The following is a 20,937-nucleotide window of genomic DNA, read 5'->3' as shown; positions in this document are numbered from 1 at the left end:
GGTCCGGTGACCCGTCATGCCCGCAAACACAGCGATCCGTGGTTGAGATGGTGCGGCGGTAGAAGTAATCCGGAAAGGGACCATGACCAGTAATGAAGTTGGTAAGGGGAGCAATTGCCATAAGGCGCTCCGTGATTACTTTTGGCAAGAAGCTATGCGCTCTCCTTCCCGTGTCGCCCTGATCCCATTCTCTTTGCCACCACTGGATAGCGGCATTTCGCAGTTGACTTTTGAGGAAAGATGGTGGTGCTGATACTGATATCGGTCTGGCATTTTGGTTCGAAGCAGCCTCTTTAGCGAGTTCATCCACTGTCTCATTACCCATGTTACCTGCATGGGCTTTAATCCATACTAGGTCAACATGTGCGTGCCGATTATCTTTTAGGATATGCTGCAGTCGTATGATCAGCGGGGAGGCGTGACTATGTTTGTCAAGAGCAAGCAGTGTCGACATACTGTCTGTATAAAGCTGCACATGTGTGATGTTGTTGAGCGCCACGTATTCAATGGCAGCTGTTATGGCAACTACTTCTGCTTGAAAAATGCTATTATTTGGATTGAGGTACCCTTTCCAATGGTGTGCAGCATGGCCTTGCCTGTAGTATATAAAGGCACTACCTACACCCTCAGCAGTTTTCGAGCCATCTGTGTAGAACGCGTGCATATTAGGGTTTCTTTCTGGTTGACTTCGTGACGGTTTGAGGATAGTGTGAATGCCAAGTCCCTTGTGTGCTGGGTGCGTGTGGAGAGGAGTACATGGAAGTTCGTAATTTTCAGGGCTATGTAAGGTGCCTGCAAAGGTTGCGTCTTTCTGTAGATGTATTATTTTAGTATATGTGGCCTCTAGCTCCGCTTGGATATGAAGTGGTATGATGCCTGCCAAGGTGAGTACTGCATAAGTTGCAGTGGTGCGGTAGGCTCTGCATAAGCCTATGGCGAATGGGCGCTGTAGTGATAGGAGTTGCTTAACCTTGCGTGCGGTCATGGGTTGTGCCCATATAGCTGCCGCATAGAGTGCCACCTTCTCAGCTACAGTTTTATAAAGTACCTTTTGAATGTGGGGATTCCGTCCTTAGTTCCGGCCTTGGAATTGTCGTGATCTCCTGGCAATTGCAGATGTTTAAATCTTTTGTGCCTGGATATGCGGAAGCCAAGTCAGACCTGGGTCCCATATTACCCCAAGGTATCTTAAAGTTTTACGACCTTAATATTCCGGCCTTGTAGTTTGATATATGGGCTACGTGTTGGATTTGTACCCTTTCTTGGAAAGATGATAGCAGTGGACTTTGTGGTGGATATTTTGAGTTTTAGCTCTTCGCAGAGGTTGGCAAAGATAGTGCATGACTCACTGCCATGGGCTTCAAGCTCAGCTCGTGTGCGGCCTCTGACCAGTAATGCCGCGTCGTCCGCGTATGCAACTAACACAGTATGTTGTGGCCACCTTGCCTCTAAGACTTTATTAAAGGTGAGGTTCCATAGCAGAGGCCCTGCACAAGACCCCTGTGGACATCCTCTCACTTGTGTTATTGAAACAGTACTACTGTCGTTAGAGATCATCAGTTGCCGGTCTGCCAGATAGTTGTCCAGAACTTGATAGATATTTCTTGGGCATCTTGCCTCTCTGAGGGCCTGCCTGATGGCAGGCCACCAGAGGGTATCGAACGCACTTTGCAAATCTATCGATATAAAAGCCGTCTGGTAGCCCTGCGATTTGTTCTGAATTATGACTTCATGGATTCGCTGCAGGGCATGAGTGGTAGAACTGCCTTGTTTGAAGCCAAATTGTCTTGGGCTAATGCTTTGGTATTGATGTAGATGAAATTTTAGCCTGTTGACGATGAGCTTCTCGTAGATCTTTCCCATCACCGACAGAAGGCAAATTGGCCTAAAGGAACTCGATACTAGGGGGTCTTTATCCTTTTTTAAAAATAATACCACATTGCCTTTTTTGAAAGCTGTGGGGAATATTTTATAATGCAGAAGCTGGTTGTAGTATTTATGGAAGTAGGATGGTCGTGCCTGATATGCAACTTTGATAATTGCGTAATCGAGTCCGTCTGGACCCGGGGCCTTTTTTAGTGGCAGACACCGGAAGATATTACGTATATCCTGTGCAGAAAACTGTATATCGTTCAGTGTGCATGGCGAGCTTGTATCTTCTCTAATTTGCCTCTGTTCTGAAGTATCTGCTTGTGTATCATCTGTGGGAAAGATAGCATTTAAAAGTTCCTTGGCGGTGGAGGCCGCTACGTCCATAGTATGTGGTGCTGTTGGTTGAACTGGTACTTGCGCTGGTTGGAAGATCTTCTGCGTTGCCAGTTTGTGTAAAATTCCATATGGATTACTGTTACTGGTGCAGAAAGATCTCCAGCTGTTAATTTTAGCTTCAAGAATTGCTTTCTTGTAGGCGGCCCTTTCTTGCCGAAAGGCCGTAAGGATGTTGGAAGCTACAATTTCGTTGATAGCAGATCTAAGGCGGCGGCGCAGAGCTCTGCACCTCTGTTTCATCTCTCTCAGTCTTCCCGTCCACCAGGATATGCCTTGGAGTTTTTTGGCGGTCCTTGTAGGAAGGATCTGCTGACATATTTGTCTGAGTAATGACAGAATGTGGTCTGTGTAATCATCCAGTTCTTGGGGGTTGGTAAGCTCTTCTAGTATGTCTTCTTCTCTGATGAGCAGCTCCTGAAAGGCATTCTTCAGTCGTCGTATCTTTTCGCCCGGTAGTTTGAATCTCTGGAGGATATTAATGCTGGCTTCAAGTGTTAGTGTGAAGTGGATGTATCGATGATCTGAGTTACTCTCATCATCTAGAACATCCCATGAGCTAAAGTTGTTGGCAAAATTAGAAGTTGAGAGTGTAAGATCAGGCCATCCTTTATGATAGGTATTGTCATAGGTTGGTTGTGCCCCTTGACTATTATGTAAATGTAGATCGTGACAGGCCATAAAGTCTTCCATGTCTCGCCCTTTAGGCGTTGTGTCTTGGTAGCCCCATATAATATTATGTGCATTGAAATCTCCTCCAACGACGTGAGGTACTGTTGGGCATTTCTGTTTCACTCGTATAAAGTTGCAAGTCACATCCGTAAGACCTTCCGTGAGCGGGGAGTAGACGGAGGTTAGGAGGAATTGCTGCTCTTCAAAGATGACTAGAATAGTAACGAAGTCTCTTTCTGTGGTTACTACGTATGGAGACCAGGAGGGGTTGCAGCAGACAATGGCTGCCCGTGGTGCTTGCTCTGCATTGGCTTTCTTCTGAAAAATTTTCCATGCCAGTGGTAGGCTTGCCACTTGGCCCTCGCGACAATAAAGTTCTTGAATTATCAAGAAATCTAAGTTATATTGAATAGCATGCTGGACTACCTGCGTGGTCGCGGCTACCGCCCGTTGTAAGTTAATTTGTGTGCACTTTATCTGTGCTTGATTAGAATTAGCTTCCGCACTTGAAGTTTCTTGGGTTGGCCCGCGTATCGCTTGTTCTGTTGTTGTGCTGTTCGGCTCTTGTTCATTATTCATAGAGAGTGCTCCTTCTGACGCGTTCGATGTATCGTCCATACGTTGGTCAGTTGGTATCATAGGTCGGATGGTTGCATGGCATTGTGCTGCGCGTTTTATAGTTGGCGTCTGAACAGTTGATGCATGTTGGCCTGCTGGCGTGACAGTCCTTAACACTGTGACTTCCAGAGCAGAAGGCACAGTAGATTCTATTGGTGCATGTTTGCTGCAGATGGCCAAACTCCTGGCATCGGAAACATCTTTTTGTGTCGAAGTTCTCAGCAATCCTATGTCCTCTCCACCCAATGAAGAGCTTGGATGACTGGAGGAGGCTTCTAAATGCCGCTAGTTGACATTCAAGTATCCATTTGACGGTGTTTCCTCTGTCCTTGAGTCGGTACATGACTTTGGCTGTTGTTTTGGTGAGGTGGAGTTCTGAGGCGAGTGCATTTTCTATCTCTTCTGGCTGGACGTCAGGAGATACGTTGTGGATAGCCACTCGTGGTAGTCTAGTCAGTGGTTGCTTGATCTTGACTATTACTTGTCCCTGCGTGCTTTGTAAAGTAGTAGTGAGCTTGGTCGCGTCCTCTTTGGAAACACAGTCTACAGCTAGTCATCCTTTCTGTAGATTTCTAATGGAGGAGATTTTAACTCCAAGCTTCTGAATAGGGAAATTTTCGTTAAGGACAGCTTTTAGGTCCTTATTACCCTGTGCAGTACCCTCAGAGGGATAAATTAAAACCGTATGTTTTGGCTTCGGTCTGGTTGCTTGTGCGTATGTTTTGACTCTGACGACGGTATCGCTAAGCGCTAATGAATCGTTGGGAGCTGTGCCGTGCAATGAACCGCAACAGACTATGGAGGGAGTGTTCGTACAGGCGTCTGCTGCTTCTGGTTTCGGTATGTAATTTGGACCTTCGAGTGCCAAAGTGTGCACTTCGTCTATCAAATCCAGGAGAGATACCTTTACGTCTGAAGGAAAAAGGTATCTGCCTCGTCTTTGTATGGAGGCTGTTTTTCTAAGACTTTCGCAGAGCTTATTGATTTTTGTGTGATAGTCTAATTCTGAGCCAGCAAGAGTTGCCGGATCAGAGTCGCGGTTAGAATTGTCATACTCAGCCACTGAGGTTGATGGCCGTGTCATAGTAGCAATCACTTGCACTATACAATGCGAGAAACAATTGTGGACTTGAGATGGCGCACTGAATTTGATGCAAAGAGTAAAATCACATAGAGACACACAGAAGTCGCTTCACAGGTATCACTGTTACACTTAAAGATCACTTATACACTTCACTGTAGTAAAAATTTCACTGTGACACTTACTCTGCTCGTAAATTCACTCACTGAACGTAAATGCACTTTTGCTAATCAACACTAATCACTAATGCACTTTTTGTGCACTAATTACTTGCACACGTATCACTGTAAGCACTTAATAATCACTTATTCACTTTCACTGTAGTGAAATTTCACTGTGACACTAACTCTAATCAGCACTAATCACTAATGCACTTTTTGGGCACTAATTACTTGCACACGTATCACTGTAAGCACTTAATAATCACTTATTCACTTTCACTGTAGTAAAATTTCACTGTGACGCTGACTCTAATCAGCACTAGTCACTAATGCACTTTTTGTGTACTAATTACTTGCACACTTATCACTGTAAGCACTTAATAATCACTTATTCACTTTCACTGTAGTAAAATTTCACTGTGACACTAACTCTAATCAGCACTAATCACTAATGCACTTTTTGTGCACTAATTGCTTGCACACGTATCACTGTAAGCACTTAATAATCACTTATTCACTTTCATTGCAGTAAAATTTCACTGTGACACTAACTCTGCTCGTAATTCACACACACTTGCACTTTAAGTAACGCTAGTGCTCTTATTCGAAGAAATATGTAATGATCAACAAATTAATTAATGCTAATTAATAAAATAGAATAATCAAAAGGTGACCAGAATGCTGTAATAGTACTATTATACATTCACGGAATAAATAATATGCATAGGGATACACACAAATAATATAGTATTACTATTTATGTTTAATTACTGCCTAATTAAAACACGTTGGTAAGCCAAAGAATTACAACAGCATAGTGTTTTTGCAATAAGAATTCAGTTTAATTAATTTATAACAAATTTCTACACCGTGATAATAAACAACAAATGCAGCGCCAAACTTTCCTTCAATACCTGATCCGTCAGTATATATATCATACATTTCACCTACAGGTAAATTTCTATCATAATAACATATAATGTTTTCAGGGGTGTATAAGAAGATTATTAATTTTTTCATATGAAATTTTGGTAACCAAATCTTTACCATATAAGCCAAATTCCATGTTGCCAGATCTTAATAAAAATCTATCGTAGTATACCTTGTAAAGTTTAGAAGGAGGCGGACTGCCGGCCAGAACGCAAAGCACTTCGGTGGAGACCGTCCTGAAGCATCGCGTCAGGGCCAAACACTAGCTCCTGTGTATTGCGTCAAACTTCATTCTCAGTCGGCATAACTACCCTCTTCTAGAACCCCATGAACCTATGCCGTACATTGCAATTGGCAGGATAACATTCTTATAAATCTCATAAATTACTTTATGTTTAAAATTCAAAGTCAGAGCTATAAAGGAGTGTTTATAAAATAATAAGATGTCGTTGGTATTTCTATTTACATACTACTTGAAATGTTCAGCAAAAGTAAGCTTAGAGTCTAAAACAACTCCCAAGTACCACAGAGAATCAACAAATCTAATAAGCTCACCATTAAATCTGAGTTGAGGGGGTCTACATTTCCTCCCACCTTTAGGATAGAAAAAGGCATTCGTTTTTTCCAGACAGAAGTTAAGTCCTTCTTCAATTCTCCATTCATCAAGTATTAGACTAATGCAATTAAACAGCTTCTCTAACTTTTCTAAAGAATCGTATCGTCTTTCATTAGAATAAGAACATCATCCGTATAGGCAATTATATCAACGTTATCAGGAAATTCTGTTTTTAGCAATTTATTTATTATTAGGTTCCAGAACAGGGGGTGCACTACAGGAGCCCTGTGGGAATAGGAAGTGGCCTAGGTATCTGAGCAGAGAGATGCTTTTGTGGAAGACCTTTATAAAGAAACCTGGTTCGTATTCCTATTCACATTACTTCCAGAGAAATTCACGAAACCTTCCCTGCAGTCCGCCCGCAGCTCGCTTGGGATTTCAATTCAAGTCAATGTATTAGAGTTTAGTTGCTTAACAGCTAGGCCGCTGAGACATGCTGAAAAGTTTGAATTCTTTTATGATGAAATTTACTAAGAGGGGTGATAATATTGAAATGATAGTTACAATTACGTTATTAGACATTGACATCCTTCATGAATAATATGTAAAATGCGCCAAGATAAATTTTTCAATTTCTGCATAAATTACAAAATTTAATATCTAGGCGTAATTCGAGTCGTAGAAACGAAATATGGAAAAAAATGGTATGTTGTTTCTGAAAAAGTCCGATTTTGTATCAAAATACCTATGTTATAATAACGCTATATGCAAATCTAATATACATCCAAAGTCGTGGTTTCGAGACATGGAAAATGCAAGTTAAATTTCGGCAATCGGTCCAGTAGAACAAGAGAAATAGAACTGCTCCCACATTTTGTGCAAGTGTACAAATTAAATGTTTATTCATATATATCTATATAAGGTAAGATTCAGATTCTTGAATATAGCTTTCAAATTCTGCTTTTAAGGTGTATGCATCACACCTGTTCATCTTTAAAGTAGATGTCAGGTACCCTTCCTTGAAGTTGTCGTATTAAACTAAAAAGCAAGGAATTACCTATCATCATCATAAGGGCACAGCCCCCATCCATCCTCCTATTAGGATCGGGGCATCCCCCCAATCCTATATAAGAATCACCTATACAGGATCGATTCCCCCATACGACAGACGTAACGTAAATCCGACCTGGCACAGAATCGACATCGGCATATGACTGATGCTAGTTACTGGTATACATTAGAAAAGATATAAAGAAATTTTGATGATGATGTAATAATGAGTAAGATAATTAATGCACAATTATCAGCTTCACAGAATTGCCACAGGCATCGATGCTGCATGGGTCCACACCGGAAAAGCATCAACACAAAGTAGGAACGACAAACCGTACAATGGACATAATGTAGCCAAGGTTAATTATTTGAATATGGGAAGTTATTTGATTAATGCTTCTTGGAGAACTATGCAGAAAACCATGACTTCGAAAACAAACAATGCAGCCAGCATGTTCGTCTAGGTTGGAATCCGGGTCAAAGGACAAGTATTCAGTGGTCTTAACAATTCGGTTGCTGGTAGGGCCCATGTAGTCAAAGATTATAATTAAAGCACATAAGTCAAGAGGGAAGGAATTTAATTTGATTATTATTAACATGAAAAAGATCCAATCGGCACAGGACCAATAGTTGCACAGATTCGAAACCAGTTTTTGAACTGCCTAGTGGACCCCCAACAAACAGAGATGCAGTTGGTTCTCTGATGCAACTACTTACCTAAACGTACCAGTTGCTTACCGCTTCTTGCTTACCAAAGTCAGAAGATTAAATTTTCAAACATATAGAACCGTGTATTTCATTGAATAAATCTCGGATTTGAACGTAGATAAATGTATCTGTATAATATCGCATTGTTGTGTTCTGCATAGGTTCGTGGATGTGAAGTGGTTGATGACAATACTTGATGAAGAATGAAAACACAATTTATTTTTAGCTAGCATTACTCAGGACAGCTCCAAAATCACGTTTACAATCGTCGAAAAACTACGGCAAACACGCTGAATTTATCAGCAACACAGCCCTCGGGCTATCAGGCTATAACGGTGAAGACGGCTTCACGGCAAAACACCAGAGGTCAGCTCCCGACTGTCGTTCTCGGAACTCATCGTACTCTCGAGACTCTCCAGGCAGATGCACTCGCGATGCACTCGGTAATAGCCTCAACGATGCAGCAACTCGACAGTAGACTGACGATAAAATTCAATAGACTCGGGATCGGCTAAGAGACTCTGACGAAACACACACTATTACGCCTACCAGCAGGGTTTATATAGCTTTCATCTTGCGATCGAGAACATTCTGGACCAAACCGGTAAGAATTCGTTCCGGAAGGTTCTCCATCCGTCTGTGGCATATCGGCAATTTTGTCGCCAAATGAGCGATTTCGCACCAAATCTGGCAACCCTAAACCTGCCTTTCGGGTAAGCTATCTTACCGCATGGTGGACATTTCGTAACATTATTTAATGGAATTAAATCATTCTTCTTTATGATGAAATTTATAGCATGTAAATATTGTATTAATATTCAAGCAGAAATTTAATAACGATGCAGTTAAAATTTTTTATCTCGGAAAATTGGATCTTATATTTTATGGAAAATTACATGTAAGTTTTCTATTAAAGTGCACAGGCCTGTAGTCTGACCAATGGCCTAAAGCGAAGAAACATTAGTATTTTTTAATGGAATTGGTATTCCCCCCCCTTGGGAAACAGTTTCAGAGTTATTTGCGTAGTCTTCTCTAAGCGTGACGTGAATACTACCCAGTTTAGCTTACAATGTCCTTCAAAAATGCACCTCATCCAAATTAATAACCTCCGCATGCTTTACTATAAGCCAAAACGTAATCAATTTACCGTTAAGTGAAGTTCTGAAAAGGCTAACCAAATATTAAAAGAAAATTCTCGAGCAATACCGAATGTTTAAAGAGAAAAAAGATTTCTTTTATGTTTACAAGCATTACCTAAACCAGAGATACTCACGAATGAATACTAAAAGATAATGCTTTGAAATATTTATGGCTCTCGTAATAAACAGCGAAATAACGTAACATGAAATAATATCTCACTTCGTGAATCTCCTTTTATTTTCTGAAAAAACACGCAAAGTTCACTTCGGCTCCTGTTTTCCATAGTTTACTCATTTTGTTTCTTAGCAACAGAATAATCCCAAATGTATTGTGATACATTATACAGATGATTAGGAAAACTTATTTCTCTAGCAAATAATGTATAGTACCTAACTTATTTGTATGACAAACGTGAACAGTAACTGAAATTTTGCTGAAAACAAGAAACAAATATGCAGCAACAGCAAATTTTTCTAAGTACAAGATAAAACTGCCGAACAAAACGCGAAAAAATACCATCTGGAACAAATTTCCGATGCTATGGAATATGCAATTTGAAATGAAAAATTGTATTTTCAAAATATTAAGCATGTGCTGTAGAGTCATTAGGATTTTTTGACGCTGAAGTAGTGAAAATTGAGCAATGCTCTCTCCGGGACTCAAATCTGGACCTCTCTAATACGCGCCGAGTATGCTACCATTACACCAAGAAGGCATGGAGAAAATATCTTATATACCCCCCCTTTAAAAGCGCTACTGGAGATTAGGGACCCCAGTCGCAAAATCCTGGTGATGAAAAAATCATCATACACCCCCTTTTAGTTCGGGCGCCACTGTAGAGTTATTAGGAATTTTTGATGCTAGAGAAGTGAAAAATGAGCAATGCCCTCGCCGGAACTCGCATCGAGTGTGTTACCGTTACACCATGAAGTCATGCAGAAAGGAGGGATAAAATACCTTATATTGCGAACAAAGATGTGTATACAACTGAGTGAATATTTGGTTTCATAAATTATGGAAAATTCAGAAAATCATGCACACAGAAAACTACAAGAAAGTTGACAAAATCTCAATATTAGAAGAACCGATGCGAAAACTTTTTTTTTTCCAGAAATGTATGAACGGAAAAATTCAGTACAGAGTACGGTTACTCCTTAGAGCAGTATTCCTCAAAGGATGTGTCGCAAAACTTTCGAGACTTTCGGATACACTGTTGGTAAAAAATACCAAAATAATTTGAGGCGATATTAATTTAGAAATTGGACAAGCGAAAAATATTCAAGAACATGAGCATGCTCTTTTACAAAGAATTGTTGGCTTATAATAAAATAATTTGAATTATTAATAAAATTTCGTTAGATTTGTAAATTGAAGATAAACTTACACTCATTTCTTATTCAGTTGAGAGAAGGCTACCTAGTTTAATGTCTTTTATGTTCACTAATACTACTAAAACAAACCACACATAGTAGCATATACCTGGCACAGATGTTGAAATGTATAACAAAATATTCCTTTCTATTTACTCTGTAGAGAATCTGCATTTTGCTAAATGTAACTTGTGGCAAATCATCAATAAGACTGTAACTGACTTATGTCTAACTATGAAGCAGAAGCATAAGAAGGGTGTAAAAGACCCTTTTATTTAGAACTAAATAAATTGAACAGGCGGCACACTTGGTGCTTGCTTGTTTTAATATAAGTATTTTGACACAAAATCGGAATTTTTCTGTCTTAGGGGTTTCCCCCCCCTTAACTAAATGAGACGTAATAAATATTTTATTACTTCGAATTTATGCTTTACATGTATATATAAGAATTAGAACCTGTTTTTATAAAATTCTCCCAACCACAAAGCTAAAACTGTTTTAAACAATGTTCTGCCTTACTCTAAAACACTTTGAGACTGAAATTGCATGCGCAAAATGAAAGTTTAAGGAAATAAAGCCAAACAATCACTACTTCCGAATGTACACAGCATCTACATTTATAATAAAAAAATGTTTAATTGTTGAAATTTAGCTACAAACGTATCCAGGAAGGCATACAGCAGAATATTTGCTAAAGAATAATTGCTTTTTTGTCCGTTACAGATAAAAGTTCTAAAAATTATGGGGTTACTCATATCGAAGTGTTACTGAATCCTTAACTAAAGCATAGCTAATTAAAAATTTATATAAATATTTCTGCGTTATTAAACTAATTAAAAACATTAGTTGTTATTTACTTCCAGAAATTTAGCCTTTTTTAACGTAACATTATTATTTTCAGGTGATTGCCCAACGGAATTTCCTATTAAAGTTGATACTAAGTGCTACCGTTTCCAAACAGACTTGATGCGTAATGATGACGCAAAAGATGTTTGTAAGTAGTTAGGTGGAAAAATGTCAGCGCTTCAAACAAATGAAGCCCCCAGTGCAGTAGTGGATAAAGTCATGAGTTACATAGTCGATAAATTATCTTCCGGTTATTTCTGGATTGGATTTAAAACGGAAGATACTTCACCATCGAAACCTCTTGAAGAAAGGGAGTAAGTGTGATTCAAAATCGTGTACATTTTTCTCTACAATATGTATTAGATTTTAAATCTCTTATTTTATAGAAATCTGGACGACTTGTAGAATCTTCCGCCTTAAGATCAAACATTAGGGCAACCCTTTCATCTTTTAATTATTATTTACTTTTATTTTGTTCAATTTTCTGAAACGATAATTAGAATAATAAAAACAGTATTATTAAAACATAATCATGCACTGCTAGAAAACCTTAGGCTGACTGTCAATTAAGCATGTCACCAGTTTCCTTCTTGTGGATCATTTTAGTATGTCTCATGTATGGAAACAACGGTAAAAATATGGAACAGTTATCCAGAGTTCCTTCTAGGTCGCTTTAAAGTTCTCTGATGATAGATTCATATTTACCAATAAAGTAGATAGAAGGCTATTAATAAAAAGACTATGTATGGGTATAATAGGTTTTCAAGTTCTGAAGCCGAAAAAGCACGATTACAGTTTCGTAGGATGGCCGCCTAGAGGGTACAGCGGTTAGGGAAGCCGAATGCGATACCAGAGGACCTGGGGTCGAATCTTGGAGAAATCATGGTTGTAACTGTCCGTACCTCCATAGGAGGCAACGGTGGCCGCCTATTAGGTGCCTCCATAATAAAATGTCACCACTTCTGCCGTTAAGAACTGCCAGTGTCGAATAGACAAGTACCCGCCATTAGAAAAACAACGTTTCGTAGGACGTGACTTAGAAAGAAGAACAAAACTATAAAAAATATTTTTCACGGATGATCCAGGATTTACCCTCGGTTCAAATAATAAACGTATAGAGAGAACAAGGAATACACAACCACGAAATTAACATTTTTGAAGCATGTTAGTATACGCTAGATTTTATTTGGGATAGCGCATTGACCTGCAGTTGCTTACATGAGACTCTATGACAGCCTGAAAATATCTGAATCCAATTTTGAGTCATTTGTGATACTCACGTACAGCAAAGCTAGAGGAAGCAAACTTTACAAGCGAATGTATGTTTCATATGTAGTGGTCAACATTTTGCCCAGACTTAAGCTCCATCTAAAATCTTTTGAATACTCTGGAATATGAATTCCTATTCCTGAGGAAGAACGCACTCCAAAAGAAACGCAAAACACGCTCTACTGGGGAAATTCTAAGCTCTTCTACATAAGTGGCCGAGACTTCAACTTAAATACCTGTTTTCTACCTTATTTACATAAAACGCGATCCTGAAAACTCATTCTGGGAGGGAATCGTAGGTGGGAAATAAGAGAGTAAAGGAAAGGCTTGTTCTAAAATACAAATAACTATTATGAAATTAAATCCTTGGAGCTTAACTTCATTATCTTACAAGTCTACAAACAGGTGGACTATATACGTCATGTACTGTCAAATAATATTAGAACCTTTACTGTTGTAATTTTTTTTCTCTTAAATTTATTCAAACTATATGTCGTTGCATTGACTATTCAGGATTCAAATAAACTTCCAGAATTTTTTCTGCTAACTGTATTAAACTGGATATACAGTAATGATAATTATTAAATAACTTCTCTGCTGACAATAAAAATGCATTTTGGCACACTCTTCTCGATGTTTTTTCTATTCTGTTTACAGGTGGTTATTTGATATCGATGACAGTAAAATACTCCAAAAGAAATACGAGTACTGGGCCGAGGAACCAACACAACGTCCACTTACTTGCGCTGCAGTAAATAGATCAAGGGATTTTAAGGTTGTGGCGGTCGATTGTGGAGGACCAAGAATTCCAGTAATATGCATGAGAAATGAAGGTGGTAAGTAGACCTTGTTTGGAACTAATTCCATACTGATGATTTTGCAATAAATAAATGGGGCAAAGTTTCCATGAGTATTTTTCAAAAAAAAAGGGGGCAACTCGTTTTTATGGTCCACTGAGCCAAAAAAAAAAAAAAAAAAGAGAGAGAGAGAGAAAGAAAAAGGACAGTTCTGTATCTCCCGTTCTACTGAATTTCTTTAACGAAATTCAAACTGCGTTTTTCATGCCTCGAAAGCACGACTTAGGATATATATTATATTTATATATAGCAATGTTCTAATATGGGTATTTTGACAAAAAAATCGGACTTTTCCTGAAATGACACGCCAATTTTTTCCATATTTTGATCCCAAGACTCAAATTAGGCTTAATTAAATTTTATAAAGTTTGGTGCAAAATTTACCAAGATAAATTTGCGGGCCAAGATAAATTCAAAATTTACCTTGCCGCATTTTTTCAGTTTGGGCCAAGAATAATTTTCTTGGCGAACTTCTTAATTTATAGCAACCTATTTTCCTTTCCTTTTTTTCATTGTACACGTTCGGAGAAAAGGGTCATCGTTCATACTATCAAATAATTTTAACAAAGTGTGTAATTTGGCGTAATTATCGCTTATAACAAAAATGCCAAATTTCAAAACCCGCCAATATGTAAATTCCCGTATATCTTAGAAAATGTTGAACAAAATTTTTTTGCAGGTGTGCCTAGAAATACACTCATGTCCATAAATTAAGGATAATGCAAAATCAGGCAAAGGAAGAGTTAGAAGCAAAACAAATTTGACTTATTTGTAAAGCTCATTTATTAAACAAAAGATAAAGAGCAAAAAAAGATGCTATATGTTTGATATTATTAAAAAATTAGCGATTTTTTTCTCCCTGGAGCTAATTACAAAAAAACCTATTTACAAAAACCAATATTACATGGTGGTAACGGGTACCTTTAGCTCTCCATATGAAAGTCCGGCGAGAATAAGACTGCAAGCTAAACCTGGACTCGTCGGAAAACATCACACAACCCCACTGTTACGGTGTCCACAATGCATGCTCTCTACTTCAGGCTAACCTCAGGCGACAGTGAGTTGCAGTAAGTGGAACGCATCTGACAGGTCTACAAGCATATAGACCAATCTGCCCTAAGTGTCTGTACACGGTCTGCCTTGAAATTGTCGTACCAGTGGCTGAAGAGAGCTGACGAGACAGGTCTGAGGCTGTGGTCCGCCTGTTTCTTTTGGCAGTAACTGCCAAATACCGGTCCCCATTCGGCGTTGTAACTCTGGGGCGACCTGTGCTGTAACGTCTACTCACATTACCATCATCTTGGAATCGTTGCCAAAGCCTGGAGATGACACTCTGGGCAATTCCAAGTTCATCTGATACTTCCAGTTGGGTACGCCCACATTCCAGACGGCCGATAATTCTACCACGTAAAAAATCATCCAAATGCGTCCTTTGTGTCATAACTATTCGGTTATTGCACTGAAATGCTTATAAAGCGCCTGCGAACAATTTTACTTCTTTGCCTGTATTCCTTATATATCACTCTCTTACACTCTCGTCATTGTCACGTACCATCGGTGTCATCTGATTACTTTCTGAAATTTGCATATGATTCTTGAAGATGTATGTAGTGATTTTACAGGTGATATATTTATTTTAGAGTTCGATTTCCGCGTGACTCCGAATTATCCTTAATTTATGGACATGAGTGTACATCTACTTTAAGATGATGCTAAAAGTTTTATATGTTATAATAAAAAAGTGTTTTCAAAAAATTTATAAAAATATATTTAAAAATACAAATTTTAAAACTAAGTCGTAAAAAACTTTCGAATTATATTTGGATTAAGACTAAATTTTGAATTCTGGAAAAAGAAATCAAGTAAGTTTAATAAAAAAGAAATTAATAAATAAATATCAAATTCAATTACCACTGAAAAACTAAAATTTTGAGAGCTAATTTTTTAAAAACTACTTATGCGATTTTTAGAAAACTTGGCTGTTTGGCATAATTTCAATCGAAGAATCAAAATATGGAAAACATTCGGTATGTTATTTCAGAAAAAGTCCGATTTTGTGCCTAAATAACTATATTACAATAATTCTATGTATAAATCTAATACATATCCTAAGTCGCGCTTTCGAGACATGAAACACGCAATTTCAATTTCGTCAATTAGCCTAGTAGAACATCAGATATAGAACTGTCTCTTTTTTTTTCCGTAGTGTACATCAGTAAAGTTATTCGAAGCTAAAGCAATTAAACCGATTCATAGAGCAGGTAGGGGTAGTAACGATGATCAAAGGCAGGTAAAACTCGCTTTCAAGTTCAAGAACTCTTCGCTTAAAAATACATTAACTAATTTACCGAAATTAACGAAACTAGAAGTTATAATAAAGCAAAACAAATAGGATAACTGGTTGAATTATCATTAAAATTTGTAAACACCTACGCCAGAATTTAAGTAATTCGAAAATAATGGCCTTGGTGTAGAATTCAAAACCCAACTAAGTAGGTCAAAAGCTAGTACGATCGCTCCTAAATATCTGAAATTTTATCTTACAAAGAATTTGTTGGGGCTTCATGATTTTCTTTCAGTTTTCCTGAAAGGAAACACAGATTAATATGGTGCATAACGTTTTCACATCCTTAAATTATTAAGCATAAATCACCTTTACTTCCACATTTACTTTACTTAACACACAAATTACACACATTATATATATTGCACACATTTACTTACAAATCACTTTTACTTACCACATTTGCATAGAATCTCCTGTGACGTAGAAAACGACAATCTTGCTGTTAACTAAAATTCTAGAAAAAAAAATCAAATCAAATATATATTCTTTGAGTTTTCCGCATTTAAAACTGATGTTTTGGAAGTAAAAACTGGACAATGTACCGAAGGAGAAAAATATACCAATGGATAATTCAAAAGTTAGAAAAAATTCCTTTCTCTTTTAACAGTTTTGCACAGTTTAATGCTTATAACTTCTAGTCGTAAGTAATCTATTTAACATTAATTTGCTCTTCAAATGCATTCTAAACTTTCATAATTATTCATTATCTTAAATAAATAAATAAATAAAATATAAAAATTATCTTATTTCTTTAACATTTATGTCTTAAGAATTTATCTATAATTTCACCAGTAAATGTTGAAATGAAGATTGATTTTATAAGTTCTGTTAAATAATAAGTTACGCAAAATATAACAAGAAATTAAAAAGAGAAATTCATATATCTTCATTCGCTCGCCATTCGCCCATAAAATATATTTGTATATCACTTGAATGAGAAGTTCAAATTACTGAAATATATTATAAGTTTAAATCGATCTCAGATTAAACAAAATCTTATTTCAGTGCCCAGAAAAGCATATGTAGAGATTCTTAAAATAAATATTTGATTTTCTATTTCATTTTTTAATTTCTCTCTACTCGAGAAAAGCGCATATAGCAAAAAGACCGATTTGAAAACCTTAGGATAAAATTTCCGCATCATTCATAGCTATGCGTCGTACGTTTCTTTCATATTAGTTAAATTTAATATGAATAAAGTAGCTAAACCTCATGGTGTTATATAACTCATTCTGCTTCTTACGTGGCATATTTTAACTCTTACGCTAACTTACGACTTGTTTGATTTTTCTCCTGGTTTTTCCCCATATGTAGAGTGAATGAAAGCCATTTTCCCTTAAACTGTCCTCCATGAAGACATCTTTCTTTTTCTTTGGCAGACTGTTAAATTATATTTTATGTTATGCCCATATTTTTAATGATTTGGAACTTTAATATCACTCCTCCTTTTCGTTACCTCTCACCTGGATGTCAATGAATTGAAATATTAAAGTCGGAGTTTCTGGAAAGTTTCTCACAGACAGCTGTTTAGCTGTTTAGCTTTCCAAACTCTGCTCATGTAGTTAAAAGGTACTTTCTAATTTGCTAGATGAAGTAATATGCGCACATAATCATTTGAGGCAACGATTGGTTAGATTGTCTCAACAGTAGTCTTCAGCACTGAGTTAATTAAAATTTGAAGTTCATTTATCTATTATTGATATCCCAGAAGCAGCGGAGTTTAAATTTGGAAGTAAAGCCGCGCATTCGTCCAGTTTAAAACTTTTAATAAGAAGGAAGAATAAACTCTTACAGTACAAAATCATCGCGGACGAAAACGCCGCGGAGAAAACAAAGCAAGAAGAAAAAGTCGTCGAACTTTTTCGTGGGAGAAAAGAAAGCAAGGAGGAAACAACTGCAAGGAGTTCTAATTGAAAATAAAATGGTTCAAAAACTTCGCATTGAAAATATCGCGGTAAAAAGTGAAACAGCTACAAATCATCGCACGACGATAAGACCGCAAACGTGGTTTAAAAGTCATTAATGCATATTCGCATAATGATCTGTAAGTGCAAGAATGGGTCAGGAATATTTTTAATTATATATTTTTTAATTAACTAATAATGTTTCGCTGAATCAGTTAGAAGGAAACGTAAGCATTCATAAACCGAAAATTAATGCTATTTATAGCAGTCAACAGAGTTTTGAAATTTGAAAATTAATTAAACAATTTTAATGGAGGTAACCACATGCAGTTACTCACCTCCCATTTCATATCATTTTTAACCTTTATTTTTCATGAAATATTAACAATAAAACTTCATAAAGGAGATTAATAAATAATGACTTTATTAATTAACTTATAAGTTTAAAATTCTATTACATGCTGTATCTAGTATTATTTTTAGCCCAAAGCTCGTTAGTCCAGAAGGATTCTTAATTTAGTTTTGGTATTTTGTGGCGTTTCACTATAAACGGCATTTCCCTTTTCAAATTGTTGCCACCAAATATTAGAGCCCTGTATTTTATTTAAAGAAATTAAATAATGATGAATGTGCATAAATGTGTGTATGTTCCTCGCATTGTAATAAAACAACGGTACCTAGAGCCATCAAATTTTGAATAGCGTACGTCTCCACCGGAATATGAGCATCTGGAAGCCCAAATTTGAAATTTGAAATGTGTTTTATTATCGATTTCATATTTTGTAAAGCATTTATGAGTTTTTTATTAAGAAAATGATTTCAATGCGAGCAATGGCAACACTGTACCAAAAAAAAAAATTATTTGTATCTCTATCGCGCGAGAGTGTGTATGGGAAATTCTAAAGATGTGCTCTTTTAAAAATTTTTGTGATATTCAGGTTGAATTGAGTTTTATGGTTTAGGTGCGAAGAATACGATATTTAAAAAAAGGTAGCGCACAAAACTTTAAAAAAGCGTCTTTCGGCGTAATATAAAATGTGAAAATTTCCAAATTTTTTTTATCTATTTTTTTTCTACTCATTTTCAGTTTTTGAATTCTTAAGTTTCCTTCTTATTTTTTCAGCAAAAAATTATTAGTTAATTCAAAAATATAAAAATACAAATATTCCTCATTCCTTCTTGCGCTCACAAATCAAAATCCGAATGTAGATTTACGTCTTTTAAAACATGAAAAAAAGCATGTCTGCGATATTATCGCCATGCGTTGATTTGTAGGTGCTTTATTTTTTACCACGATATTTTCGATGACTATGTTTTTAAACTGCAAAGTTTTTGGACCGCTTTATTTTCGATGACGGTGTTTTGTACTACGATGTTTTACAACTGCAATGTTTTCTCCTTGTTTTCTTTTCTCGTACGATGTTTTGTACGACTTTTTCTCCTTGTGTTGTTTTCTCCTCGACGTTTTCGTCCGCAATGTTTTTGGTGGATACAGTTTAAACCTTCTTAGAACTCAGTTAGTGTTTCTTAGATGAGGCGATAACTCCTTTGTCTGTCTTATTAGGGTTAAAGAATTTTAATTAATTACAAACGGTAATCCTACAAGATAGTCCAGACGAGCTTTACCATATTTCAGCTGATCTAATTCGTTTCTTCTTCTAGAATGCAAAGATGATATGAAGCCATACTTTAACTATGGTCCTTACTGTTTAGCCGCTATCAACGGAGCTTTAGAATACAACAAGATTCACGGAGCTTGCCATCCTGATAAACCTACACCAATCAAAGACGAAGACATGAGAAACTATGTCATGCTGGCTGCAAAAAATTCATTTCTTGGTGGTGCGCTGTTTGTCGACTTTTGGAAATGGCCAGATGAATTCCGTTCTGATGAAGGACAGGAGAATACAACAAGATTCACGGAGCTTGCCATCCTGATAAACCTACACCAATCAAAGACGAAGACATGAGAAACTATGTCATGCTGGCTGCAAAAAATTCATTTCTTGGTGGTGCGCTGTTTGTCGACTTTTGGAAATGGCCAGATGAATTCCGTTCTGATGAAGGACAGGAGAATACAACAAGATTCACGGAGCTTGCCATCCTGATAAACCTACACCAATCAAAGACGAAGACATGAGAAACTATGTCATGCTGGCTGCAAAAAATTCATTTCTTGGTGGTGCGCTGCTTGTCGACTTTTGGAAATGGCCAGATGAATTCCGTTCTGATGAAGGACAGGAGGTTCCTGAAGGCTTGTGGGATGAAGGCGAACCGAAAGATGGATACGAATGCTCAGGCTTGGTAATAACGGAAGATGGATCCTTGAAACTCAAATCACTAAGCTGCGATTTTATCGCAGCTTCATTATGCGAAATAGGCGCGGAAACAGATACGGTATCAGTTAACATTTATTTTTGATCATTCCTTACAATTTCCTTTTTCACCTCAGAAGCAAGAAATTACATATTAGATTTCCCTGTACCACTGAGAAGAATCAGCTAGCTCTATAAAATTTTGTGAAGTATCGCGGTCCAGCTGAAAGTTAATGCGCGAAATTGAAAAATTCAAAAGCACAAAAATTCTCTACGAAAGATTGACAGAAATATGTTTATCGTGAAATCTTTTAAATCCAAAATTTTTAAAAACGTCAGTCTAGTACAATTCCGAGTTTTTCCTGTATTTCAGGAAAAATTTCATTTCTATTCTTTAGTTTTATCTTCAGTTAAAATTAATTTCTTTTTAAAGTGTAATCTTAAAGAATTTTCTTACGACCCCTTCCTTCTTTATGAAGAGAGCCCACCAGTGGCTGAGCCGAGAACAGGCTGGCTGCATGGGTGCTTTCGTGGCTTTCCACATGTATAATGTGTAAACAAACCATTTCCCTCAGAAATTACTCCAGGAAGGCATCCCTCCCCTTAGGTAAATAGCCCTCGAGTGCTTTGTCATAATCAAATACCCCAAACTAAACTTTCTTTATGAAGAATTAAAACTAAATGAACCTTTTTTAACTATTATACCTTTTATAATTCTACATTTTATAACTATAATAAAGCTCTTGGTTTACTTCTTAAGAGTTATTTCTCTCAAGCAAATTATCATCGTTGCTATTAACTATTTGTGTTTCGATTATAATAACTCAGAGGAATTTCACTTCTAA

General features: G+C 37.1%; 1 pseudogene; it reads left to right on the top strand.

Moving 5' to 3' along the window:
* Window positions 1-4,663: 4,663 nt before the first annotated feature.
* LOC146998325 (uncharacterized) lies at window positions 4,664-20,198 on the top strand (annotated as a pseudogene).
* Window positions 20,199-20,937: the final 739 nt, after the last annotated feature.

This window comes from Stegodyphus dumicola, chromosome 3 (assembly GCF_044657685.1).
Source record: "Stegodyphus dumicola isolate Sdum_Otavi_A_Nest chromosome 3, ASM4465768v1".
Taxonomy (NCBI): Eukaryota; Metazoa; Arthropoda; class Arachnida; order Araneae; family Eresidae; genus Stegodyphus; species Stegodyphus dumicola.
The sequence above is the reverse complement of the archived record's forward strand: the minus strand, read 5'-3'. Positions and strand labels throughout refer to the sequence as shown.